Genomic DNA, 17,547 nt, shown 5'->3' with positions numbered 1-17,547 from the left:
CTTTACGTAAATAAACTACAGTAATTTAACTACTTTTGGTGGACACAAAATGCTGGAGTAACTCAGCGGGGAAAGCAGCATCTCTGGAGAGAAGGAATGGGTGACGTTTCGGGTCGAGACCGTTTTTCAGACCAGCATCTCCAGTTCTTTCCTACATATTTTACCTACTTTTGGTGCAGCTTTCACTGGAAAATTCTGCACAAAAAAAAAAGAGACTCAGTCCTCTACACCATGCTCCAATTTGTAAATCAATTTGTTTCTCCTTCCTAGCCTGAGATTGCCTTACTACAACTGTTGTACCTGCACAAACCACAGGGACAAATCAAAAACTCCAAAATCAAAAATATCCCTAGAATTTTCAGATATCGTATCTAAAAGCAAAGAAACAAGTTGTCTAGGAAGGAACTGCAGATGCTGATTTAAACCATAGATAGACACAAAATAAAAAATTATGGGATTGGGGGTAATATATTAGCATGGGTAGAGGATTGGCTAACAAATAGGAAGCAGAGAGTGGGGATAAATGGTTCATACTCGGGATGGCAACCGGTAACTAGCGGGGTTCCGCAAGGGTCGGTGCTGGGACCCCAGTTGTTCACAATTTATATAAATGATTTGGAGGAGGGAACCAAGTGTAATATATCAAAATTTGCGGACGATACAAAAATGGGAGGAAAAGTAGGGGATGAGGAGGATAGGAAGAGTCTGCAAAAGGATATAGATAAGCTAGGTGAGTGGGCAACAACTTGGCAGATGAAATTTAATACTAATAAATGTGAAGTCATTCACTTTGGGAAAAAAAATGATAGGGCAAGTTATTTTCTAAATGAGGAGGAGCTGCGTTGTAATGCAACGCAAAGGGATCTAGGGGTATTAGTACATGAATCACTAAAAGTTAGTATGCAGGTGCAGCAAGCAATCAGGAAGGCCAATGGAGTTTTGGCCTTTATTGCTAGGGGGATTGAGTATAAAAACACGGAGGTCTTGCTGCAGCTGTACACAGTATTAGTGAGACCACATTTGGAATACTGTGTACAGTTCTGGGGTCCATACTTAAGAAAGGATGTACTAGCCCTGGAGGCAGTGCAGCGAAGGTTTACAAGATTAATTCCTGCAATGAGGGGATTGACATATGAGGAAAGGTTAAGTAGGCTGGAACTCTACTCTTTGGAGTTTAGAAGAATGAGAGGCGATCTCATTGAAACATATAAGATCGTGAGGGGCCTTGATCGGGTGGATGCACCGAGGATGTTCCCAATGATCGGGGAAACTAGAACTAGGGGACATAGTTGCAGAATAAGGGGGGGCTCTTTTAAAACTGAGGTGAGGAAGAACTTCTTCACCCAGAGGGTGGTTAATTTATGGAATTCACTGCCCCAGGGAGCAGTGGAAGCAGAAACGTTAAATATATTTAAGACTAAAATAGATGGTTTTTTAGCTGCCAAGGGGATAAGGGGCTACGGGGAGAGGGCAGGGATATGGACCTAGGTATGGTTAGTATAGTAAGACCTGAGTGATCTCCTGGACAAGTGTCGATCGCCTGGATTGGGGTCGGAGAGGAATTTCCCGGATTTTTTTCCCGAATTGGACCTGGGTTTTTATCCGGTTTTTTGCCTCCCCCAGGAGATCACGAGGTTCTTGGGGTGGAGAGGGGTGATAGCGGTATAAAGGGGAGGGTAGTGTCTTGTGTTCTGTGTCTTGTGTCTACTGTTTGTGGGTAAGTGTGTCTGTTTAGTGTTCAGCCATGAGCGAATGGCGGTGCGGGCTCGACGGACCTGGTGGTCTACTCTCGCACCTACTTTCTATGTTTCTATGTTTCTATGTAAAATGCAGGAGTAACTCAGCGGGACAGGCAGCATCTCTGGGGAGAAGGAATGGGTAACGTTTTGGGTTGAGACCCTTCTTCAGACTGCCTGTCCTGCTGAGTTAGTCCAGCATTTTGTGTCTATAAACAAGTTGTCTACTTCCACCAAACGATAATGTATTTGCGGATTGCAGCTTAACCTCCCAGCCTCCAGCCAAACTTAATAGCTAAAATATTTTGTGTGTGATTAACACAAATCAAAATGTTATCATCACAGCAGAAATATATTATTACCCTACCGGAAAAGCACAGGAGAGAGGGGAGAAGCAGGAAGGGACTCCAAGTGCTAACTATTCTAATGAGTCTAACATGAGAAGTATATACTTGAAGCTTTTCTTCGCAGGTCCTCAGGAAGTACAAGTATTAATTGTTAGCAGTAATTGCATGGTCACTCTATATGTGTATTGTGTTATGTAACATAATCAAAATGCATTAAATTGAAGTCTTTGCTAATACCATCCTACACTGAACAACGTTGTTTTGCCATGATTGATTTATTTTCTGAGTCATTCGTAACTGTCACTGTATGTCATGTTGTTACCTGTGGGCGGAGCACCAAGGCAAATTCCTTGTATGTGAATACTTGGCCAATAAACTTACTTACTTACTTAATAGTTTAAACTTATTTAAACTGAGATCTGGAGCACAATTAATTGGAGGGGAATGGAGAAGGTGGTGGAGCATATATTGGTGGAATAGGAGATTAAGTTTTAATATTAAAGCAACTGGACTTCATAAAAATAGGCGCTTACCTCCAATGGATCACTGCTGTTCATAGACGTTTTTTCTTAGATGTTGATATCCTATTAGGTAGCCGTATCTAAAACAAAAATGCTTTGATCAGAAAATTCAAATTGCAAGAAACAATTATTTTTGCTACTGTTGACTGTGCTGCCTAACAGCCAGAGTCAGTGCCATAGCTTCCTGATATAAGCACGGCACCACATTCAGTGTCAGATTCAACTACAGTAAGCAATCTCTTAGGAATGCTGGGAGTTGTAGGCACACAATCTTCCGAGTGGCACGCACAGATGCAATTTGGAAATTGCAGTATTAAAATTTCAAATTCCCCATAGGCAGACAGGATCTCATCTGTGCATGGAAAATGTATTGAGAACTATTTCTGAACTATATTGGGCATGTGTAGTATTTCTATATAATTAATCTTAAACTATTATTAAGAAATAAAAATAACTACCATCTAGACAGAACAAGATTTATGAGGTTGTAAACCAAATGCTAAAAACAAAAGCATTGAAATGCAGTTACTTGCCAGGCGACATCTATGTAGCGTTACATACTTATTTAACAGAACATAAATTTAACAAAATCATATTCACATCAATTAATAATCATCAGTCTTAAGAAGGGTCTCGAACCGAAACGTCACCCATTCCTTCTCTCCAGAGATGCTGCCTGTCCCGTTGAGTTACTCCAGCATTTTGTGTCTATCTTCGATTTAAACCGGCACCTGCAGTTCTTTCCTACACATTCACGTTAATTAAACTGAATTCACCATAAAATGACATCCACACATTCTAATTTTCAATTTCTCACTCAGTTTAAAATCTCAAATGGCAACAAGTTGGGGTTAGATCAGCCTCACAGGATTGCTCATCAGCTTCAGTCTCCAATGATTTTTTGTTGTTAGAACAGTACTAGAAGCAGATTGGGAAAACATTTAGCCGGGGGGAACCCGCAGGGTACTGTCATACTTGAGATGTGCATAAACAGAAAGGAATGTTGGGGGAGAAAAAACGTTTTAATTTGTGCTAGTCTGTCATAACCTTATTGTATTGAAATTTCAAATAAAGAAGTTCATCCTCATTACATCGGCTGCCATTACATCACTAACTAAACACAAAGTATCCTTGCCAAGAATGCGAGTGAATGGACAACGCATCGAAGTTAATAAAAAAAAGTAGAAAATTAGCCATTAACAGTGACAAAGTATGACAATTTTAGATAGGTCATTTTTCCTGAAGTGTGCAGGCGACAGATTCTCAAAAAAAGTCCATGGTATAGGAAATATCCCTGCAAACATCGGATGAATTACCAACAATTCAACCAGAGTTGCCAATCACTAGATATATGACCTACAAAATGACCCTCCGAAAATTGTTGCTAATCAAGTGTAAAGACAGAACTTTCTAGATGAAGGATAATTTTGAAATTTGCTCCAGATTCCTTAGCAGGTTTTAAAATAACAATTGTGTTGGTTATGGCCAGATTAGCAAGCATTTTAGAAAACTGCACCTTTCAATGTAACAATATGGGATACCCACATTTCTGAGACAAGTTGGCAAAATCCATATTTTAACGGCAGCAAAATCGAATTTGCTTTTGGCAAATTTGGAATTTCCAGCACATCATTCCTTGATGATACAAGTGACCTTCACTTAGCATCTGCTTAAAATGACAGAACAGGTTTTCCCAAGGCTGATATATAACAAAACACAGGAGATAACAGCTGCTTCCGGGAAAATAAAATATCTATCCACCACTACTTGCGAGCCAGAATAGGGGGGGGGGGCTCCTCATCCCATAATGCGCTTCTACCCCTACAAAGAAAAGTATCTGGGGTTCAATTCCAACTGTGCAAGTCCAGTGACTGTGGAAACAAAGAAGTGCAGACGCAGGTTTACAAAAGAAGTCACAGACTGCTGGAGTACCTCAGCGGGTCAGTTAGCATCTCAGGAGAACATGGATAGATGACGTTTCGGGCTAGGACCCTTCTTTTGACTGATCAGTATGAAGAAGGGTCCCCTGACCCCAAACGTTACTTGTTCGTATTGTCCCGAGCTACTGCCTGACCTGCTAAGCTATCCCAGCACTATGTCTCTCTTCTAAACTTTTCGACCCGAAATGTCACATATTCCTTCTCCCCAGAGATGCTGCCTATTACTCCAGCATTTTGTGTCTATCTTCAATGTAAACTCTGGCTTCTTTAAACATTTCCCAGCCATGGGTACATAGATTTTCCTTTCCAATTACAGGCATATATTTTTAACAATTGCTTTTAATGTAAACTAAACTGCAAATGCACATTTCCTTGAATTAATGTTGGTGCAATTGCCTGGGAAATGTTTCCTCTCTGAACCAAACCAAATTCTAGCATGCGGATTATTTATATAATCTCCACGCTTTATGAAGGAGAAAAGTAACTGGAGATTGGCTGCAGAACAACTCCAGTGAAATATAGTTGGCAGCCACTAAATGCTGTCCATTTAAATGGAAAAACAGAAGACATTTGCATCTCCAGATGAAAATGACATGCATTATATGCTCTCCTAATTGCAAGGATACTTTGTCTTTATATTTTTCTCTTTTTCAGCCATCCGCACAGTAGACATGACAGGAAACAATCCTATCTTTGTGTGGCTGTCACATAAATACACGAGGCAGAAATAGCAAGCTTGTTTGCAACTGGAAGCAGTAGCATGGTTAAGACTGACAGATAGCAGAGCACAGAAACTGGCTCTTCAGCCCACCTTGTCCATGCTAATCAAGTTGGCACATTCGACTAGTCTCATTTGCCTACATTTGGCCGATATTCCTCTAAATATTTCCTAACCATAAATCTGTCCAAATGTCCTTTAAAGGTTGTAATTATATCCATATTTGTAGTCCCTCCTGGCAGCTCATTTGAGGTATGGACAACCTGGTTGACTTGTACTCCTTCAAATCAGGGCAGCTAAAAATAACAGTGCATTTTCCCTTCATCACTAAGGACATCGCAACACTGATCAAAGAATGATCATTAGATCTTCCTGTTCCAGAGACCTCAATGAGAATGCCACGCAGGACATTTATTCATTTGATTTTTATTGAAATCAGATTGTATGACCATAATAGCATTTGCAACATTCAATTGAGTAAAAAAAAATAAAAAATAAAAAATCAGAATGATGAAGGCCCTCCACAGATGCTGCCAGAAGTACCAAGTTCTTTCAGCACTTTGCATTTGGCTCAAGATTCCAGCACCTGCCATTTCTTGTGTCGCAAACAAAAGTTAATTTGTGGTGATGATAACACTATTATACTATGAAGCAACTTTCTTACTAATTTCTATTAGGTAGTCTATAATCGTGATTGCTTGCATCAATGTTCTGTATTTCCCCCGCCACCCCCCCCCCCCCCCCCCTACAATCCTCCTATGAACGTAATTTGTGATTTCAGAAGCACTCAGTGCTCAGAACAATATTCTGAAAATAATACATATTGATGTATCCTACATCATGTATAGGTTAACCTGTTAACACTATGTCAAAAATAACATACTTGACATATGCAGTTATTTTTTTACATCTGCAGTGTTAACAGGTAAGTCATTATATTAAGTTAAGGAGAGGCTTTGTGCATCACAACAAGTTTTGTGGGTTTCAGGGCTCATGAAGAATGGCAGCCTGATTGAGTTGCGAAATGCCGGTTACAGCAGATAAATGACCTTTTCTAACATTGCTCAAGGATAGGAGAAACACAGAAACATCCTCTGTCAATACCCCAAACTAATGTCAATCAGGAGGGTCTTCCCCATGAGATTAGTTCTTCTCTCTGTAATTCTACAGCAATTATCATCTTCCAGCCTAAATACCGGCCTCTCAAGTTGGTGGGGAGTTGAGGAAAAAAATAAAAATAAAAGCTACTTCCATTACAATACAATACAATACAATACAATACAATACAATTCAATTTATTGTCATTTGGACCCCTTGAGGTCCAAACGAAATGCCATTTCTGCAGCCATACATTACAAACAAATAGACCCAAGACACAACAAATTTTACATAAACATCCATCACATTGCTGTGATGGAAGGCCAAAAAAACTTTTCTCTCCACTGCACTCTCCCCCCCATGTCAGAGTCAAAGTCAAAGCCCCCGGCGGGCGATGGCGATTGTCCCGTGGCCATTTAAGCCACGCCGGGTGATGCAAGGTCGCACACCGGTTCTTGATGTTAGAGCCCCCGGCGCGCGCTCGCAGAGTCCCGCGGCCATTCCAAGCCGCGCGGGGCGGTGATGTAGGCCCCGCTCCAGGAGCTCTTCAACCCCGCAACTCGGGCGGGAGAAGTCGCCGTTGCGGGAGCCCTGAAAAGCGGTCTCCCTCCAGGGACCCGCGGGCTCCCGGTGCCGTCCGCAAAACCCGCAGTTGCAGCCACCGAATCTCCAGAGGTCGGGCCGCAGCAGCGTCCACCACAGCTCCACCCGCTCTGGACTCGGCCAGCTCCGCGACGGTGAGGTGAGTAGTCGGCACCACAGCCCCCGGTTTTCCTGTTGGAGGCCGCTCCCCGTTGCAGCCCCAACGACAACGGAGACCCGACAAAGAAAAGGTCGGGTCTCCCGTGCAGGGAGAGATTTAAAAATTTTTTCACTTTCTGACCCGAATATACTCGGTGGTGGCACTGAACAGGATAACAAATCAGGCAGTGGAGAGAGAAATAGATTGTAGATGTTTAAAATATAACAGTTTTCACTCTGAAATTGGAATTAGTTATGATAAAAGCTTTTATGCAATATTCAGCTTGTTTTAATTGCGTGGATTAATAAAATGCAAAGATTCTAAATCTGTTGTGTGTATTTTATCAATCGCACGAGGAAAAACCACAGCTTTGTAGGTAATATTAAGAGTAGGAAAGAACTGCAGATGCTGGTTTAAATCGAAGGTAGACACAAAATGCTGGAGTAACTCAGCGGGACAGGCAGCATCTTCGGGTCGAGACCCTTCTTAAGACTATTTTTAAGACCGAGGTACTGTGCCCTCCATAATATTTGGGACAAGGACTCATCATGTATTTATTTGCCTCTGTACTCCACAATTTGACATTTGTAATTAAAATAAAATCACATGTACACATTGTCAGATTTTATTAAGGATATTTTTATACATTTTGGTTTCACCATGTACAAATTACATCTGTGTTTATACATTGTCCCACCATTTCAGGGCACCATAATGTTTGGGACACATGGCTCCACAGGTGTTTGTAATTGCTCAGGTGTGTTTAATTGCCTCCTTAATGCAGGTATAAGAGAGCTCTTAGCACCCAGTCTTTCCATCACCTTTGGAAACTTTTATTGTTCTTTATCAACATGAGGACCAAGGTTGTGCCAATGAAAGTCAAAGAAGCCATTATCAGACTGAGAAACAAGAATAAACTATTAGAGACATCAGCCAAACCTTTGGCTTACCAAAATCAACTGTTTGGAACATCATTAAGAAGAGAGTACTGGTGAGCTTACTAATCGCAAAGGGACTGGCAGGCCAAGGAAGACCTCCACAGCTGATGACAGAAGAATCTCTAAGAAAAACCCCACAAACACCTGTCCGACAGATCAGAAACACTCTTCAGGAGTCAGGTGTGGATTTGTCAATGACCACTGTCCGCAGAAGACTTCATGAACAGAAATACAGAGGCAACACTGCAAGATGCAAACCACTGGTTAGCTGCAAAAATAGGATGGCCAGGTTACAGTTTGCCAAGAAGTACTTAAAAGAGTAAACACAGTTCTGGAAAAAGGTCTTGTGGACAGATGAGATAAAGATTAACTTGTATCAGAGTGATGGCAAGAGTAAAGTATGGAGGAGGGAAGGAACTGCCCAAGATCCAAAGCATACCACCTCATCTGTGAAACACGGTGGTGGGGGTGTTATGGCCTGGGCATGTATGGCTGCTGACGGTACTGGCTCACTTATCGTCATTGATGATACAACCGCTGATGGTAGTAGCATAATGAATTCTGAAGTGTATAGACACATCCTATCTGCTCAAGTTCAAACAAATGCCTCAAAACTCATTGGCCCGCGGTTCATTCAACAGCAAGGAAATGATCCCAAACATACTTGCTAAAGCAACAAAGGAGTTTTTCAAAACTAAAAATTGGTCAATTCTTGAGTGGCCAAGTCAATCAACCGATCTGAACCCAATTGAGCAGGCCCTTTATATGCTGAAAAGAAAACTGAAGGGGACTAGCCCCCCAAACAAACATAAGCTAAAGATGGCTGCAATACAGGCCTGGCAGAGCATCACCAGAGAAGACACCCAGCAACTGGTTATATCTATGAATCACAGACTTCAAGCAGTCATTGCATGCAAAGAATATGCAACAAAATATTAAACATGACTACTTTCAAATTACATTGCCGTGTCCCAAACATTATGGTGCCCTGAAATGGCGGCCTGGACACGGATGACGGGCAGAGACGGAGAGTGACAGAGAGAGAGAGAGAGAGAGTGAGAGAGATAGAGAGAGAGAGATAGAGAGGGGGGCTCACTCAGAAAATGAAACGGCTTTTAGGTTGCCCGGCGGGACTTTAGATGGCCATTGGCAACCGGGCAAGCGTTAATTTCGAGCCCTGTGCACACTGCTGCAATTTCTACATGGTGAAACCAAAATGTATAAAAATGGCCTTTATTAAAATCTGACAACGTGCACTTTAACCACATGGGATTTTTTTCTATTACAAATCTCAATTTGTGGAGTACATAGGCAAATATATAAATGATGGGCCTATGTCCCAAACATTATGCAGGGCACTGGACAAGTATTTCAACAGCTAAATTCATGCGGACCATGTATAAGCACTGCTGTAATTTCTACATGGTGAAACCAAAATGTATAAAAATGGCCTTTATTAAAATCTGACAATGTGCTCTTTAACCACATGTGATTTATTTCTATTATAAATCTCACATTGTGGAGTACAGAGGCAAATAAATAAACGATGGGTCTTTGTCCCAAACATTATGGAGGGCACTGTTGCTATTTGTTAAGCAAGGGGGTGAAAGGATATCACAGGGTGCTGAGGTTACAATGAGATTAGCTTTGATTTTTAATAAATGGTTCGTGTGAGAGCAGAATTAGGGCATTCGGCCCATCAAATCTATGCCGCCATTCAATCATGGCTGATCTATCTTTCCCTCTTCCCACTCTCCTGCCTTCTCCCCGCAACCCCTGATACCCGTACTAATCAAGAATCTATTTATCTCTGCCTTAAAAATATCCATTGAGTTGGCCTGCACAGCCTTCTGTGGCAAATAATTCCACAAATTCTCCACTAAAGAAATTCCTCTGCATCTCCTTCCAAAATGTCCTTTAATTCTATCACCTCTGGTCCTAGACTCTCCCTCCCACTAGTGGAAACATCCTCTCCACATCCACTCTATCCACACCTGTCAAGGAATATGCTTGAGGATCAAGTGGCCTACTCCTACTTCTAATTCTTATGGAATTACATAAATGAATGGTAACGCTTTTAAATGAGAGTAAATACAGTGCACATTCTGTGTTGGTTACTAATTGTGTTGGAACCATTCTAAACATCTGTAAATATATGGTGATAAAGCTAATCATATTGATCTGCAGTTCCTTGTGTCTTACCATATTTATGGCCACATAAAGACTCCTGCAAGATATCCAACCTAATGTACGCGTGTTCTTAAATGTATACATTATGTAGAAGCAAATATTGTGAAGTACACTAATGAACCAAAGAATAGATACCAAACTAACAGAGGAAATATTAGCAGTTTTGCACATTTGTACCTTCATCATCCTTTGGGATATTAAAAAGATATTTAGCAGTCACAGTGCATGGAACAGTTTGACACAGTAACAGGCCCTTCAGCCCACAATGTTTGTGCCGTACATGATGCCTAGCTAAACTGATCTCATCTGCCTGCACATGATCCATATCCTTCTATTCTCTGCACTTCTATGTGCCTATCTAAAGCTTCTTAAACGCCACTATCGTATCTGCCTCCACCACCACCACTAGCAATGTGTTCCAGGCCCCTCTGTGTAAAAAAGCCTTGACCCGCACAACTCCATTAAACTTTCCACATCTCACATAGCTATGCCCTCTATGTTGGGCATTTGCAGCTGGGAAAAAGGTTCAGTGTCTACCCTATCTATGCATCTCAGAATTGTATATACTTCTAGCAAGTCTACCCTCAACCTTTGACGTTCCAGAGAAAACAATCCAAGTCTATCAAGCCACATATCACATGTAGACATGTTTTATTTTTTATCTATTGCATCCCTTTAAGCTGTGATCATATTTGGAAATGGATATCAACAAGTTACTTTGGCTGAATTTTTATCCCTTTGGTTTCCTTAATCTCTACATCCATTTTGCAGTACTCATGTCCCAAAGTATCAATCAATTACGAGCTAAAACCATATTGGCAAACGATGGCTAGTTCCCAGTCAATGCATCCAAAATGTTGTAAATGAGTTAACTCATTAATACAACAGATTTATTCGTATGTTCTATTACATCAGATGCATCAGTTAAATCCCTATTAAACATTACACAGCTTTAAAAGTGAATCTTAAACAAGCAAACAGCAACCAAAGTAGCTATGTGTTTTTATACTGCAATATGACATACAATCTAGATTTCATATATTCAATGCCAAAGAATTTTGTAAAAAAAAGATTTAAACTGTGTGAAACAGATGGGTGGCAGTTTAGTATTTTTAGTTATGCTTGCAGACCGACCAGTGTGGCAAAAAAAGTGAAAAATAACTCATCCTTCTGTCCTTTATAATGTGAGAATATGCAGCTCAAATTCCTATTGGGCAACAAAATGCTTGTGATATAGACAATAGGTGAGGGGTAGGCCATTCGGCCCTTCGAGCCAGCACCGCCATTCACTGTGATCATGGCTCATCATCCACATTAAGTACCCTGTTCCTGCCTTCTAACCATATCCCCTGACTCCGCTATCTTTAAGAGCTCTATCTAACTCTCTTGAAAGCATCCAGAGAATTTGCCTCCACTGCCTTCTGAGGCAGAGAATTCCACATATAATATGTAATGGTTAACATGACTTGCAGTAAATATCACTTACAATTCATGACAACTGGACCTGAATTATTGGTTACTAGACCAAGTTACTAGACCAACCCTGTCACATGGGAGAGCTGGTCCCCCAACACAACCCGTTCCAACGCAACATTCCAACACTCATCTGTTCCCCCAACGCAATATTCCTCCACTCACCCATAGCCCCCAATGCAACCCGTGCCCCCAATGCAGTATTCCACCACTCACCCATAGCCCCCAACTGCGCAGGCGCAGCTCACGTCCCCTCGTCCCCCAGCACTCCCTCCCTCTCCTCCTCCCCTCCCCCACCTCTCCCTCTCCTTTCCCCTCCCCTCAGTCACTCCCTCCCTCCCTCCATAACCCCTCTCCCCTCCCTCTCCCTCTATTAAACACCAATCTTCTCCTCGTCCCCTCTTCCACTCCCTCCCTCCCTCACAACAATGTTACAAATCTCTCATTGAACTGGGAGTCCTGCCTTTGTTAACATTGTCCAAAACCCCTCTCCCCTCCCTACCCTAAGTGGGACCTGTTGGGCCTCGTTCCCCCAATGCAATATTCCGGTCTGGATCCGAGGGAGGAGCGTAGCTCCGGGCCCAGTCCGTGTCTGTGTCTTTGTGTAGCCGTACTCAGGGCCCCGAACTGTGGTTCAAGTTGTGGAGAGGGAGGGAGGAGCACGACTCCGGGCCCAGACCCTCCTGAAGACCCTTTCCCCCCCAAAAACAAAACAAATCATTAACAAAATAATGCCTATTTAAAGTAATTATGGCACAATTGATATTTGGGCTTATCAACCATCAAAATCTATGTATGACATGATCCTGGCCAACTTTGGTCACTTCTGATATCTCGAGGGTCATATCTCAGAGAGGCAGACATTAATGACAATACCCATCACAGCCTCCAATGTACCTACACAGCCTTCAGTCACCTATAAAAAAAAGTTAAGATCAAAGATCACAAACTTTACACTAAATTGTAGATCTTCCAAGTTGCAGTGTTGAAATACAGTAATTCTCAAAAAATTGGAGACGTACCACCAATGCAACCTTTGCACAATCCTCCAAATCCCCCAAGATTCTGATCATACTCAACAGGTTCAGTCAGTGTCCACATTCCTGACCCAGACTCCTGTACGATTATTCCACTTTGAAGTCTATCAAGGCAACCAAGCACCAAGGCAACTGGGAAAAAGGCTCAAATGCTCCTAAAAATAAAATCACCAGCTCTTGGAAATCTTGGCTTGCAAATTCATGCAGCAGAGAAGCTTCAGAGGGTGACTTGAAGCACTTTTGAGTCTACGCACTGCTGCACTTGGGAGGCAATATGCAAAGCCTTTACAATCGTCCAAACAACCCACCCATTTTCCCAGTAAAGCTCTGCACATCCCACTTCTGGCAGAGTTTGCAGATACTATACTGGACTGTTTAGCCCCCAATAAATTACAGAACTATGGAGGAGCAAGTTATTCTGAGGAAGTCCCTTATGTTTGAGAAGAAAACAATAAATTAGTACAAAAGCAAGATCGCACTTTGTTGATGGTAACAGAGTGACACTACAATAGTCAAACACCGCACCCATCTTCTCTGCCAAACTCTTCTCATCCCATTTCTGGCATAGCTTGCAGATACCACATTGGACTATTAAGCCCATCAGAAAACACAGAACTATAGAGGAATTAAGTTAATCTTATGGGCCTGTCCCACAGGCGACTTTTTAGGCGACTGCAGGAGACTATGCAGTCGCCACATGGTCGCCACAAGTGCACGGGTAGTTGCCGGGGAGTCGCCTTCATGGTCGCGAGGAGTTCCCGCATTCTGGGAACTAATCACGGCCTTATTATGGTCGCCGTGAATTTTTCCAAACATGTTGAAAAATTAGCGGCGACTAGAGTGAAGCCGCCATGGAGAGTAGCGAGAATTCGCCAGGAGGTCCTAGTGGTTCTTGCAGGTTGTAGCCGGTGCTGACAGGTGAATTTCATTGGCTCATTGGGGGGAAAAAAAAAACGTAAGCAATGGTTTTCATAACCGACCAGTAATGTTAATGTCCGCCGAGTTTCACAGCCGTGTATCTCTGGCTTGTTAAATGTTGTCTCCACTGCTACCCCCCCCCCCCCCTCTTTTAAAGGACTTACCATACATGTGTGTCTGTATGACCTTACCTTTGCACCGTGAATTTCACTCAGACAGCGCGCCCACCGCTTGCCCTGTCCCTCGCCTGCATAACGGGCTGGTGAAGTGTGTATGCGTGTGTGTGTGTGTCTGTGTGTGTGTGTGTCTGGGTGCGTGTGCGTCTGTGTGCATGTGCATGTGCGTGTGCGTGAGTGTCCACTCAGACAGTCGCTCTTCCAGTTGCTAGTTTTTCGCCTGATAAATCGCCTAAGTGGGACAGGCTCATTAGGAAGTTCCTTATGTTTGAGACGTAGACAACAAGTTAATACAAAATATCGAGATGCATTTTGGTCATGGCAGCAGAGTGAAATGCTAGAGTTACCTCCTTTATAGCACCTATCTGAGGAACGAAGGGAAAGACAATCCACAAGGATCAGAACACTGCAAAGGCTGACAATAGTAAAAGCAAAGACAGAAATGAAAGCTTTAGGTGATTCCAAGATTGTATTTCACAACTGTGACAATTAGGTAAGAAACAGACGTCGGAGCTTTGAGAAAAAGTGAGGAGTGAGCACGATATAACATGAACCAACTCACATTCAGTTTACTTCTAACCATCTGCAAAACATTTGGCTGATTTAGTTCTTCAACAAAAATAAACAACCATATTTTGTAAATACCCTTCAGCTGTAAATAACAAGAGCTTTTGAACTCTCAGGAATTCACCGGCCAAAAATACAACTTAATCATTCCTGGTGAATATATGAAAACAAATGTTGCCACAAAGATAATGCTTGATTCTTAAAACATGTCACAAATAAATCTATTACTTTCATCTGCAATCACAAATATCTTGCCACCACATCATAACTGCACCGAAGACTTTCAGTTTGAACTTTGAATTGCTAAATTAGTTCCAGTAACCAATTTTCATGTGTACACAGGGCCTCAATATTAGATAGCAAAATTTCTGTATGAAGAGTTAATAGGTTGCGTTGACAACAGAGCGGCAGAGAAACTATCACACTATAGGAAACCCTGGAAGCGACTAAAAAAAATTCTTACACAGCTGCAAATTTATTAAATAATTGGAATTATATCCCTTTTACTACAAAATTATATATTTCAATTTAAGTAAGCTGTTGTAAAAAAGCCAAGATAGACAATAGGAAATAATTGTTTTTGTCACTAAACACATGCAAGAAAATTGGCCATCAGTGGAAGTGCTGGAGGAGAATACAATGGTGTTTAATAATCTCGCACGCATTAATACTAGCAACCAAAGACAAATTTCATCCCTTCAACTGATTTAAGCTCAAAACCTTTTTTAATTAAAAATCAGTTCATTTGTCATTTACATGGCCTTATTCTCTGCTAGCCAACTGGTCTAGCTAGCTATAAAACTGGATTCACTGCAAAAGATAATTAGATTTGTAACATTGTAAGAATGCGGAAAGTCACAACAAAATTGGATACGTATGAAATGTAGAAATCGGTAAGTCAGAATAAAACTTCAAAAGCTGCAAAGTGTGGAATTTACATGGAATCATTTGATCCAATTTGAAAAATAATAGTGATGAAACAAAAGAATGAACTTGCCATTACTAATATGCATGAGCAATGCTAAAGATAGACACAAAATACTGGAGTAACTCAGTGGGACAGGCAGCATCTCTGGAGAGGAGGGGTGGGTGACGTTTTGGGTCAAGACCCTTCTTCAGACTGTCTGAAGACTAATCTCAAGAAGGGTCTCAACCCGAAACGTAACCCATTCCTTCTCTCCAGAAATGCTGTCTGTCCCGCTGAGTTAGTGCATTACTCCAGCATTCTGTGTCTATCTGTGGTTTAAACCAACATCTGCAGTTCCTTCTTAAGCATGAGCAATGTTTCGTTTTTCCATTTTCTATCAGTACATCTGTTTCAACATTAGAACATCACCATAAAAAAATGTTGTCATTTTCACCTCTTTATCAACTAAAGTATGCTTTTAACACTTTTGGCTGACTGCATTAAATAGTTCAGCTTTTGTTCACACCAGGGAACCACACTTGTTAACACCTTCAACTATACATACAAGTCTTCATATTGTTGACCACCTAATTGTAACACCGTTTCACACATATGGGTTTTGAAGAATGGTTAATTTTACTTCGAAGTCACGTGAGTGACTACGTGAAGAAAGGCCGTCCGTCTAAGGAAATTATTTGTTTTTTAGAGCCCCAAAAAATGTCGAAGAGACGGTCCGCGGGGAAACCAGCTGCCGAAGACCGCAGCATTCCCGGTAGCGGGCGACGGTCATTTTCGCCGACATTGCCGCCGGCTTCAGAACCGGCAGCAGCAGACTTGGTGCAGGATGAAAGCACCGTGGTGGTCCCGGCGGGGCGTAAAGCCACCCATAAGTCTGCCAAACCGGAAAATTGGATGTGTCCGGGGAAGAGGGATACCCTCCCTCATCGGGAATCGTCCGAGGACGACTCTCCCAGATGGAGCAGCTTGTGGAGAAGCTGCTCCACAATGATAAACTCCGGAGAAAGGAGCGATATCAGCACGAGTCCCTTCTACAGACCGTGCCAGCAGCCTCATACTCTAGGCAGCACTATGTCTTTCCCATGGAAGGGGGAAGTACATACGGGGATTACCCGGATTCAGAGTTTGGAAGCACAAGGGGGGGGAACACTCCCAGGGGAGATTGGAGGAAGTACCTCTACAATCAACTAAGTTTGCGATTACCACATCACTGGGTGCTCCCTTGGATGAAGACCTAGCAAGTAACATCAACTACTTGGCGTCTCATCAACTCAAAGATCTCGTCATGGAAGAAACCCTGAACAGGTACCCCCCACCATCTAATTGTGCTTCCCTCAAGGTTCAAGCGGTGAACCATATAATTTGGGGGCAAATAGGCCCCATCATCAGGAACCAGGAACTGAAGTTCCAAACAGTATTAAACCTGCTGGGGTCTGGAATTACTTCATTTGCAGGAGGTGTGGAAGGAGGCCTCCTCACTGACCGGGAACAGGATACCATGGCACTGCTATGTAATGCCCGCTTCGAAATAAACTGCATTCGGAAAGATGCAATAAAACCAGCAATAAATTCGAAGTTCGCAGCTCTTTGTAAAGCTAGCAACATCCAGCCTGCAAACTACCTGTTCGGGGAAGACCTGTCAAGACAGGTACGGGACCTGGATGACGAGGCTAAAACCATGCGTCTCATAACAAGAGGTCAGGCTACACCCAGGGGTCCATCCACGAGATTCCACCCCTACAGCTCTCGGCGTTTTACACCTAGAGAGCCAGGCGCTGGAGGAAGATCCACACCTGAGTCAAGGTCTTTTTTAGGGGCAGGCCCCAGCAGGCCGACAGCGAGGATCCTCGCGGACAGCTCCCCAAACCTCGCGGACGAAAACCAGCGCCACGCCGCCAGTAACAACAGATGTAAGTCAAACCAGTTCCTCAGGGAACATACCAGACGAACCTCACTTACAGGTGGGTGGAAGGTTAAAATACTTCTTAAAAGAATGGTGTTGGGTTACTAAGGATCCATTCATACTGCACAGTATAGAAGGATTCAAAATTGAGTTCAATTTGAATTCATCATCACCGCCAACACATTCTAATATTCGCACATATGTCTTTTCCCAAAAAGACACAATGAATATACAAAAATAAATTGAAACGTTATCTGACAATAATGTTATTGAGAGGTCATATACAGAACCTCACCAATTTATATCCAATTTATTCTC

The 17,547-nt window shown here is 42.3% G+C and overlaps 1 protein-coding gene across 3 annotated transcripts in view; it reads right to left on the bottom strand.

Annotated features, from left to right (window-relative positions):
* Positions 1-17,547, bottom strand: part of mrtfb (myocardin related transcription factor B) — a 182,682-nt gene that overhangs the window by 108,400 nt on the left and 56,735 nt on the right. For all 3 annotated transcript variants that reach the window (XM_033040313.1, XM_033040312.1, XM_033040314.1), the window contains exon 2: positions 2,617-2,684. The gene's annotated coding sequence lies outside the window, so the exon portion shown is untranslated. The remainder of the gene's footprint in view (positions 1-2,616; positions 2,685-17,547) is intronic.

The sequence above is a fragment of the Amblyraja radiata genome, chromosome 22 (genome assembly GCF_010909765.2).
Source record: "Amblyraja radiata isolate CabotCenter1 chromosome 22, sAmbRad1.1.pri, whole genome shotgun sequence".
In the NCBI taxonomy this organism is placed as follows: Eukaryota; Metazoa; Chordata; class Chondrichthyes; order Rajiformes; family Rajidae; genus Amblyraja; species Amblyraja radiata.
This window is presented reverse-complemented; position numbering and strand designations above follow the sequence as displayed.